This window comes from Lathyrus oleraceus, chromosome 5 (genome assembly GCF_024323335.1).
Source record: "Lathyrus oleraceus cultivar Zhongwan6 chromosome 5, CAAS_Psat_ZW6_1.0, whole genome shotgun sequence".
Taxonomy (NCBI): domain Eukaryota; kingdom Viridiplantae; phylum Streptophyta; class Magnoliopsida; order Fabales; family Fabaceae; genus Lathyrus; species Lathyrus oleraceus.
Window position 1 is genome coordinate 311,137,384 of NC_066583.1, and position 11,812 is coordinate 311,149,195.

Sequence of the window (11,812 nt, forward strand, 5' to 3'; positions counted from 1 at the left end):
TACACTTAATATGAAATTTGATAAACTAAAAAATATGTTTGTGTTGAAGTAATTCAAACTGTTTTGTAAAGATAATTGCAATTGGGTTTTCATATCTTCAACACAAAGGAAAATCAACTTGGTGTTTATTGCACACCAAGTGTTTGATAAATTGTCGTTGTTAATTTTTGTATCCTATTTAATTGAAAATTGATTACAAAGTGTGACATTATTTAAACGATTACTTTGTAAAACATATTGGTTTACTTTCTCATCATTGGTATACGTTTGTTATAGTTTATACGCATATTCGATTCTTCTGATAACAATTCAGGATAGACGAATGTCGATTCAGAATTGCTTTCAGTTGCCATACTAAATATTTTTAAAACATAATTTTTAATTGAAGAAAATTTTATTTGTGATCTATTCACACTCCCCCCTCTAGATCGTTGCCCTCGTCTAACAAGTTTGATAAATGGGGAGTTATCAAAGTTAGGGGGAACACTTTCTTAAGAGCTTTTCAAATGTTCTAAGAGATCCAAACACAACAAATTTCAATGGTTGTCATCATCAAAAAGAGGGAGATTGTAAAGTCAAGCTTCTCCAACATTGTGTTTTGATGAAGACAAGTATACTCTATCAAGTTCATGTGCATTATTAAAGGATGATAAGAAGCTCCATGATTCAAGCTATGGTATCAAGACTTGTATCTCAAGCAACATTATCAAGATGATCTTGGACTTTAGGAGATTGATCACTTCATTAAGGTACAAGTTACAATTTGATAATGTGTTTTACCATAGTGCTCAGAAACTTCATATTCAATTCATCTTGATGCATGAAACACTTTTTTTGTAACTTATGTTTGTGCATAATCATGTTACTTAAAGTATTTTTCAATCTTTCATCAAGTGTGATCGATTACATATTTTTAATAACCGGTTACCAAAATGAAATTTTAAGTGTCTTTCAAAATTGAATAAGGTGTAACCATTTAACCAGTTCCTGTAACCGGTTACACCTTCGAAAAATTTAAATTTTTATAACACGCTTCAGTTGTAACTGGTTACAATTATGTTTTAATCGGTTACCACTGAAGCAATGACACTTTTTGGCATAAAATCTTATTCCAACGAATTTTAAAATGCATCTATCAATCATGACATTGTTTCATGAGATCATGCTGCTTCATAAAGGTATTATGAAAGTATAACTACCTATGATATCATAATTTCATGTTTCACCTCTTTCATTATAATTCAAACTCAAAATTTCATTTTAACAAGTGCCTTGTGTCATAATATTTTATGTGAAACTTTTGCATTCAATTTCATTGCATCATTAAAAAGTTTCACCAATTATATTTTGAGCACTTGTGTAACATACCTGTGAATTGTCTACTTGAAAGGGAAGATCAATTCAAGTAATTGATATAAGTCTTACAACTTCAAACTTCTTGTCAAACTCAGATTTGTGTGTATACCTTACCATCCAAGATTGTTGAAAACAAGAGAGTGAAAAAGAGAGAATTGTTTTCTTTTTCTTCTTTGTAAATCATAAGGAAGTGTGTCTATTGATTTAGTCAGTAACTTGTGTATAGAGGCTAGGATTATGCTTGTATAAGATTCTAACAAATAATGAAAGAGAAGAGAGGGAAACACAAGTTTTTCTAACTAATTTTTCTACCTAATTCAGCCCCTTATCCCACCCCTCTTAGGTGAACTCTACATTTACAAATGGAAGAATGAGAAGAGAGGGAAACACGAGTTTTCCTAACTAGTTTTTGTTCAAAGAAAGAACTGAAAAATTTATTACAAATTCAACTCAATTTGAGTTTATATAATGACTTAAATTCAAACTAAATTCAAATGCAAATGAAACTCAAACACAAATATAAATGAAATGAAAACTCAACTAATTTGAATTTTGAATTACATTCAAGATCATGGTCCAAGAAAAATGCTTACTACGTACATGAATGAAGAGTAGACTAGTCTAGGGGTTTGTTGTCTTCCCTCGTACATGTTGACTATGTTCCCAATTAGCTGGCCAAACACTGTCCTGTTGTGATATTATGAGTTATCATAACAAACAATAATAACGACCAATAAATATTAGACCGCAAAATTATGAAAACATGCTGCATAATCCAATGGAATTAATTTGTTTCCATACGAATTACTAGTCTAAACAATTTAAGTACATCAACGCGTTTATCAATCTAACTGGGAGCTCACTCTAGTCTATTCTCCCACTTATCTTGACTTCAGTCAGCCCATCACTAATACACTCTCTTCCTTTTTTGACCCTCTTTCCTTCCCCCTTCCTTTTAAATTTCCATATCCCCTATAAATACCACCCACCACATTTCTATCTCCTCCACCTCAAATGACATTTCTATCATATTCAAATACAATTATCACTAATGACTTCTTCAAGTCTTCTACTCAGCCTAATCCTAGTTATTTCTCTTCTCCATTTCACCTCAGCATCAAGAAAACTAACACAAAATAACCAACAACTAAAACTTCAATACCAAAAAGGCCACATTATGACCGGAAAAATCTCCATCAATCTCATATGGTATGGTAAATTCAAACCTTCCCAACGAGCCATAATCTCTGATTTCATCAATTCTATTACCTCACCCACCATCACAGCCCAACCATTAGTCGCCACGTGGTGAAAATTCACCAACAAATATTACCACCTCGTGAACTCACAGAAAAACATCGTCCTCACAACAGGTTCACATTTCCTAGACGAGAATTACTCATTCAGAAAATCACGCACCAATGATCAAATCATAAAGCTTGCATCCAACGGCTCACAAACAAACTCCATCAACGTGGTTCTTATTTCTGATGATGTTGTAGTAGATGGATTTTGTTACAATAGGTGTGGAACTCACAGTTTTTCCGTGGGTACTCACAACACGAATACTATCGAATTCGCTTATGCGTGGGTGGGTAATTCAGAGACACAGTGTCCAGGTCAATGTGCGTAGGCTTTTCATCAACCAATCTATGGGCCTTAAAGCCCGCAATTAGTTGCGCCAAACAATGACGTGGGTCTTGACGGCATGGTGATCAACGTGGCTAGTTTGTTGGCTGGGACTGTTACGAACCCATTTGGTAATGTATACTATCAAGGACCCAAAGAAGCACCTCTTGAGCTACTTCTACTTGCGTGCTAGCTATAATGCAAATGACGTCCATGGGAGGAAGTATTTGTTGCCCACGCTCTTTGACCCGACTACCTCGGAGTGTTCTACTCTAGCATAACAAAGATTTTATTGAAATATACTATTAGGAAATTATGAAATATATTCTTTTTTAAAAAAAATATTCTTTTACATTTTTCTTGATTCGGTGTTACACTACCAATGAATAAAAGTATGAAACTTGATGTAAAAAAAAATATTTATTCCGTCCTACAATGCAATGAGTGATGTATTTGAAATAAAAAAAAATATTTTAAAATAAATAATTTATTTTAATTTTCAATATATTTTTTTCTAATTGTATCCTCTAATTAATACTTCCTCCATCCCAAAATGATTGTCATAGTTGATCATTTCATACAAATTAAGAAAATGTAATAAATGAATGAGAGAGAATAATATTTTTACCAAACTATTCTAATTTATTATTCGTGTATTCGAATTATCATAACGCAAAGTAAGAAAATGATAAATTTAAAGTATTAATTAGAATGTATAATTAGAAGATAAACATTAGAATTGTATTGAAAACTAAGATGCGACACTTATTTTGGGACAAATAATTTTAGAAGATGCGACACTTATTTTGGGACAAATGGAGTATTACTTTTATCATTCTCAATATTTGATAAAGGGTACTTTAGTAAAAAAATCATTCGCTATCTTTCATTTATTCCCTTTTTCTTAATCTCCGTGAAATGATTAACTGAGTCACTCATTCTAGGACTGGGATAATGGCTCGTTGGAAAGGTTAAAAGTTATTTTTTTTCTTAATCTATATGAAATTTGATGCATCATTAAAGAAAAACAATATTTAGGTGTTATGAGGCTTACGATCTAGTTTATAGAGTTGTATGATAAAGAGGGGTAATAAAATGGGTTGTACTCGTCGAGTCAGTATGTTTCGACTTGATGTTTTAAGTTAATCCACTCCGCCTAATCTACTTAAAAAGCGGGCTGAGACATGTTCTGTCCATAGGTTTTCTTCGTCAAAAACTATTTTTTTAAAACTCAATTGGGCTCGTTAAAACAACATTAATAAAAAGGGAAATGCTTTTTCCACCCTTAAGGGTGTGCCTCACACCTCTAAAAACTCGAAAATGCCATTTCATATCCGAAGATGCATCTCTGGATGCACCAAAAATTTCACAAGCCTTCGTATTTTTGAAACTCACCCCATTTTGAATAAATTTTTAGGCAAAAAATACATCTCTGAATATTATTTGGGGTGTATTCGAAGATGCATATCTAAAATAATCCATGTAATCATTTATGGTATTTTTGTTCACTAAGTTGGTTTAATTAACAACTCAGTGATGTTTCTGGAGATCCATATCCGAAAATGTCAAGCAGAAATTGGATAAATACTACCTTGCATGATCTTCTTCTTCATGCTGAAAGTTCACTCTCAAACACAAAACCCTTAAAAAAATCATCCATTATCAATCAACTTTTCAACATCAAAATATCATTCTTGAATTTTATCACGATAAAGGGAGCAAAAGAAGTTAGAATTTAAGGGAAATTTCATTCATTTCATCCTCATTACTTGCATTAATGTATTTTATGAGTTGGAAAAATGAACGTTGAGTCCGAATATGCATCTCCGGGTAGAGTTTAGTATGGTCTGAATATGCATCTTTGGATTTTCCCGATTATTTAAATTTTAAATATATTTTAAAATTATTTGTGGTAATAGATATGGTGCACCCGGATATGTTTCCCAAAGCTATTATGAGGATGGATGTTAGACCATACTAAGTGAAACATGAAGTTAAACCATATGAAGTGAATGATGATGTTAAACTGGGTAATCGACTAGTTGTTGTCAAGGTGGTTGTTCATGCACACTTTATAAATAAATAAGAGTTTATGGTTCATGAACATATGCTACAATGGGTCCGCATGAGGGCCGAGAAATTGGGGTTTGAGATTATATTCAGAAGGTATGATAATGGTTCGGATAAAAGACAAATATTTGTAACAATGAGATGCGAAAAAAGTGACACGTACCAACCACAAATTAGGAAGTCGATACGAGATGACACTTGATCAAGAAAATGCAAGTGTCAATTTAAATTGTGCAGATACTGTATGGGAATGGCACTTGGAAATTTAATGTGATATATGGTATATATAGTCATGCCTGAAGTGACAAGCTAGCCGACCATCCCATTGTATGCCGCCTTATTCGGGAGGAGAGGGAAATTGTTTCAGACAAGGCATTAAACATGGTGGCACCAAAAAAAACTTGCATATTTGAAACGAAAAATACCTGTAAATGTTTCAAATATCAAGAAAATATACAATGTGCATGCTCGAAAGAACAAGGCGGTAAGAAGACTAAGATATGACATGAAACATGCATAATGTAAATGATGTAATCTCGATACAATTTGTGACATACATAATGTCTATTATACTTTAATATTATAGAATTTTTGGGTAAATTTTGGACAATGTCACTTTTTTTTTTGTTTATGTGTGTTTTTATTGGTTCTATTCTGGGTGGGTTTAAATATGCATCTCCGGACACATCCAATTTTAATTGCAAAAAATAATAAACAGGGGCATTTGCAGATGTACATCTCTGAACACACATTTATTTTGGGAAAAAAGGTGTGTCAGAATACACATATATGAAATATGGAAGGGCAATGGGCCATTCACAAGAGATTACACAGTGGTGATGACTTCTTTTTGTTCTACTATTTTTTCAGGAACAAAATGTCTTCCTCCTCTGTCGTGTCCAAGGATGCTAGAGACTTTGTGTCTAGTTCCTCATAAGAACAAATTCATCTTTTTCGATCAGGAGTAGATGTTTCTTTCCTTAAGGATGAGGACCAGGTAGTCTTGAAGATTTGTTTGTTGTTGGAGAGGGTGACGTTACATGTTTCCTCATCAAGTTGCTATAGATTCATCTAGACTTGAGCTCGTGCATTCATCCATTAACATTTGAATAAAATCTTTTAGTTTCTTGATTATTTCTTCATTTTTGGATTTTTTCATAAAATCACAAACATTCCCATATTTCTATTTAAGGATTGGATCGAATTTTGGATTCGAATTCTTAACTTTTAGATATTTGTTAGTGATGAAGGTTCTAACATTATTTACAAAATTTCTAAGTTTAGATAAGCATTTATGGACAAAACATTCATATTCTTTGTCTCGCTCTTGTTCGACACTTGGCGAAACTCCATATACCATTTCAAGATTACCCCACATTTCCTTGGTGGAGTTGCATTTTTTAACATAGAAAAGTTGACAATCGTCTAAAGACATGACTAAGATATTTTTTGTTTTGAAATTAATTTCAAACTTTCCCTTTTCTTCTATGGTCCAAATAAAACTTGGTTTATCTACTACTTTTTCGTTTATTTGGTGAGTAGGGGTAAACTGACTATTTATTATAGTTTCCCCTAATTCAAGATCAAAAATTTGAATGAATATTCTAAATCTAGCTTTCCACAAATCAGACCTATTACCATAAAATGATGGAGGTGTGTTTTTGGGTAAATTTGAATGAATTTTTGGGTTAATTTTGGACAATGTCACTTTTTTTTGTTTATGTGTGTTTTTACTGGTTCTATTTTGGGTGCATTTAAGTATGCATCTCCGGACACACCCAATTTTAATTGCAAAAAATAACAAACAGGGGCATTTGCAGATGTACATCTCTGAACACACGTTTATTTTGGAAAAAAGGTGTGTCAGAATATGCATATCCGAAATATGGAAGGGCAAGGGGAAATTCACAAGAGATTACGCAGTGGTGATGACTTCTTTTTGTTCTACTATTTTCTCAGGAACAAAATGTCTTCCTCCTCTGTCGTGTCCAAGGATGCTGGAGACTTTGTGTCTAGTTCCTCAGAAGAACAAATTTATCATTTTCGACCAAGAGTATATGTTCCTTTCCTTAAGGATGAGGACCATGAAGTCTTGGAGATTTGTTCGTCATTGGAGAGGGTGACCTTACATGTTTCCTCATGTAGTTGCTATAGATTCATCTAGACTTGAGCTCGTGCATTCATCCATTAACATTTGAATAAACTCTTTTAGTTTCTTGATGATTTCTTCATTTTTGGATTTTTTCAGAGAATCACAAACATTCCCATATTTCTATTTAAGGATTGGATCGAATTTTGGATTCTAATTCTTAACTTTTAGATATTTGTTAGTGATGAAGGTTCTAACATTATTTACAACATTTCTAAGTTTAGATAAGCATTTATGGACAACACATTCATATTCTTCATCTCGCTCTTGTTCGACACTTGGAGAAACTCCATATATCATTTCAAGATTACCCCACTTTTCCTTGGCGGAGTTGCATTTTTTAACATAGAAAAGTTAACTATCGTCTAAAGACATGACTAAGATATTTTTTGTTTTGAAATTAATTTCAAACTTTCCCTTTTCTTCTATGGTCCAAATAAAATTTGGTTTATCTACTACTTTTTCGTTTATTTGGTGAGTAGGGATAAACTGACTATTTATCATAGTTTCCCCTAATTCAAGATCAAAAGTTTGAATGAATATTTTAAATCTAGCTTTCCCCAAATCAGACCTATTACCATTAAATGATGGAGGTGTGTTTAGGAAAGTCATCTTGTTAAAAATAGTGTTGGAAGTCATCTTTCTTATGAGACAATTAGTCTTTAAACATGAGTTAGACTATGATATCACTTGTTCAACATGTGACTACATACATAAGAATGAGTGAATTATGGATGTTTGAAACAAAACCATTAATCAGAGTTCAATTTTTTTTTCTCAAAAGCATTTGTGTAGGTAATGAAAAATACAAATAAAGAAAATAAGCTAAAAATAGATTAAGGGAAGAGAGATAACACTCGATATTTATAGAGGTTTGGTCTTAAAAAAGTGACATACTCGTCTCCCTAAGATTTTATTATAAGAGTATCCAATAGTGCTTGAGAGATTTTAAAAGTTTAAGCCCATGAACCCCATTGTCTAAGGAAAAATAAAGTTTTAGGAAAACTTTCAACCAAACAAGGAACAAAGTAATGAGACGGTTGTTAGTCTTCACGGAAAATAATGAACATAGCCTCGAGCGGTTAGTCTCTAAGCCAAAGTTAGATTATGTATGGATTAATCTCGAACTAAGTTGAAGTTTTGAGTTGGCTAACCTCCAAACTAAATCACAGTTTTATGCTGGTTCACCATGAACTGAAGCGAGATTTTAGACTAGACTTATATCAAACCGAATGGAGATTTTATATCAGGCTAGTCTCAAACCGAGTGAACTTTTGTATAGGGATAAACTCAAGAACTTATCTGAATTTTTTTTCTAGTTATTCTTCATGAAGCCAAAAGGATAGTTTTTCTTCAAGTGGTGGAGCTCACAAACTAAACAAAGACTAACACTAATCCCTAAAAAGAGCTTTTATACAATTTTAGCTCAATACCTAAATAATAACTTCCAATGGAAGAATATTTTACTCAAGATGAAAAGGAACTCTTGGTAAATTTACAATAATGCCTTTCCTAATACAACTTCCTCACTAAAGTCGAGATTTTTTTTCAAAACACTATGGCTAAAAATATGTAAGAATAGAGTGCACCTATAGGTACTTTGAAATTTTCTGGTTTTTAGAGGAGTGTTTCTTTATTTTACTAGTCTGATGTTAGGTTATGATTGTAGTAAAGTGCGGAAAATAAATAACACAGAAGGTTGATACTAGTTCACCTCATAATCCGAGAGTACATCTAGTACCCTTACCACTATTAGAGATTTTACTATAGTCAGAACTTTTTACAACCATATGTCATACCCCAAAATTTGACCACATTATTTCCATCGGACTAAGTCCTTTTGAGTTCATACCCCCATCAATGTAGGACCACTACATTTGAGTCCTTGTTTATTTTCATTTCATTTGGGCCAACTCTATGTCATATGAGGCATGATATCCCATTTAAGTCCATCATCTGTATGAGTCAAATGGTCAACTCCAATGATCCAAAGTCAAAGGAGGATCATTTTGAATTTTGTTTGTTTCATTAGTTTATCTTTTGCCATTTTATTTTTATCCCAAACGTGATATTTTATTATTTTTCACTATTATTAATATTTTTTTAGATTTGGCTTTATTATCATTTTTCTTTTATTATTATTCCATTAATTTTTTTTAATTAATTGTATTATTATTAATATTTTTATTAGCCTATTATAACAAGTATTTTCTTTTAATATAGGGAATTACTATTATCATTATTTCACTATTAGATTTATTTTATTATAAGTTATTTTCTTTTAATTAGTTTTACTATTATTAGTCCATTTACATTATTATTGTTATTTTAGCCTATTATTATTTCTTTTTAATATAGATTTTAGAATTTTGTTATTAGTGTATTATTTTTCTTATCAGTCTTAATTATTATACTCTCTGTTACTATTATTATTTTCCTTTTATAATTTTTTTTGTGAGTCAAGCCCCTATGGTTGAGTCAGCAAGTCCCTAAATTAGCAAAGTCCAAACAAACACCCAAAGGCGTGAATAATGGAATCAAAACAGATCAAGAGTATCAAAATAGAACAAATCTTTTCTTCATTACACTGATTTCGGTTACAATTGAATTTTCCTAAAAACTAACAAATCAAATCATATACTTTCTAAACAGAATCAGACTAACTTAATGATCAAACCTAATTCTTTCACTATATAAACATAACCCTAAGTTACAATACTTCTTCAGTCATAATTCACATGTTCACTAACCCTAAAAGTTGTTGTTCTTCACACTGAAGAAGAAGAAGAACAACAAAACCCTAAAAGTTACTCCAACTCTGAAGTCCAACAAAGCGCCATAGGTACCTCGCACCAAAGAAAAGAAGAAGAGGAGTCAGAAAGATTCAAAATAAAATGAAAAGAAAAGAGTGGAAGGAGAGACCTGTTTACCTTTTATTCGCTGGAGAATACCTCATATGGTTGGTGCTGCCTATGTCCCCTTATATAGACTTGCTTTGATACCATGCTTGTTTGACTATCATTGAAGTTAAGGTTTTGTTGTATAGTTATTTGTTTTTTTTTGTGTGTTTAGTAAGATATGATGCATGTTAGGTTTTCTACTTGTTGTTTTTGAGTTTGGGGTTTGTCTTGGGGTAGATAAAAGGTTTGTTTTTGGATTAAGGTTTGGAAGCTGTTGTTTGATTTTGGGTTTTGGACTTATGATTGTTGGTTAGGGTGTTTTGGTCTAAGTTTTGGAGGTGGTTTAATGTCAATCTGGGTAGGATGAGGTGGTTATGGGTTGATATAGGTTTGGGGGTTTGGAGGTTGAAGAAGATAAAAGTTATGCGTTTAGGTTGAAGGTGTTAGGTTTCAGGTATGTTTTTGGGTAGTTAGGATTCTTGGAGAAAGGGTTAGGGTTCTTGTTGTTCGTTAGGTTTCATCATAAACGGATTAGGGTTCATAGGAATATGGGTTTGGGGGATGAATGTAGGGTTAGGGTTGATGTGCTAACTGATGACTTCTTGGAAAGTGTACCAATATTTTTGCAGTAATTAAAGATCGAATCCACATGGGCTATGTTCGAACAAGCCAACAATTGTGCAATATAAAGGAAAAACAGTAAATGGGGGGGGGGGGGGGGGGGTCAGGTTTTAGAACGGAAAACAAATTACTCGTTTAAAATAAAAGTATTAAGACGGTTAGGTTGTGTATTAGAATCCCCTTATCCTCTCTTGTTGATGTATGATGCCTTGTATGAATGGTTTAATCCTTATAATCTCACAATGAACTAACGAAATTATTATAGCCGATCTCTCATGAAATAACTCACTAACCACTACTCGAAACTTTCTATCCCTAGTCCGCCAACGTAAGCAGGGTTATGCGATATACGTAATGTTTATTCCCTAGGCCACAACTCGGGGTCTCCTATCCCTATTCAACTAGTGTAAGTAGAAGAGTTGCCATATGTCCAACACATAGGCTAATAGAATATCTCAAATAAAAAGCATTAAGATTAAGAAACAATTGAATAAGATTATAATTCAAAGGATTCATACAAAGTTAAACCAACATATAATGCTAACAAGATTGAATGAGGTTCATTATCACACAACCTAACCTAGAGAAGCTTAGCTACTCATAGTCAAAATTATAATACGAATTGAATAAAGAAGAATAACATATGAGTTCCCTTGAAGGATTTCCCTCCAATGGCTTCTAATGCTCTCAAAATCACCCTTTGATGCTGTAAAATCATGCTCCTAGTTCCGAATTTCGTAACCCTTGTGAAAGTGTAGAATTTTCCCTCTTAAAGGTGTCAGAATGGACCCGAACGTGTTAGAAAAAGACCCAAAAAAGTGACCATCACGCACGTGATATTAGGCATCGCGCGCGATGTAACCTTTATTGCCATATCATGTGCATGATGGTTGATGTGATTATTTCCGAAGCTTCACTCTTTTTCGCTCCTTTTTTACTAAAATTTTCATTAAGTCCACAATTTTCACACTTAGCTATTTACCCCTCATTATTTGGTTATTCCTTATCATATTTGCTCAACTTTCACTTATTTTGCTCCGATTTTTTGACTAAATATATGCAATAACAGACTGTCATCACAAACCTA

The 11,812-nt window shown here is 32.7% G+C and overlaps 1 pseudogene; it reads left to right on the top strand.

Annotated features, from left to right (window-relative positions):
* Positions 1-2,404: 2,404 nt before the first annotated feature.
* On the top strand, positions 2,405-3,266 carry LOC127080375 (protein PHOSPHATE-INDUCED 1-like; annotated as a pseudogene).
* The last annotated feature ends 8,546 nt before the right edge of the window (positions 3,267-11,812 follow it).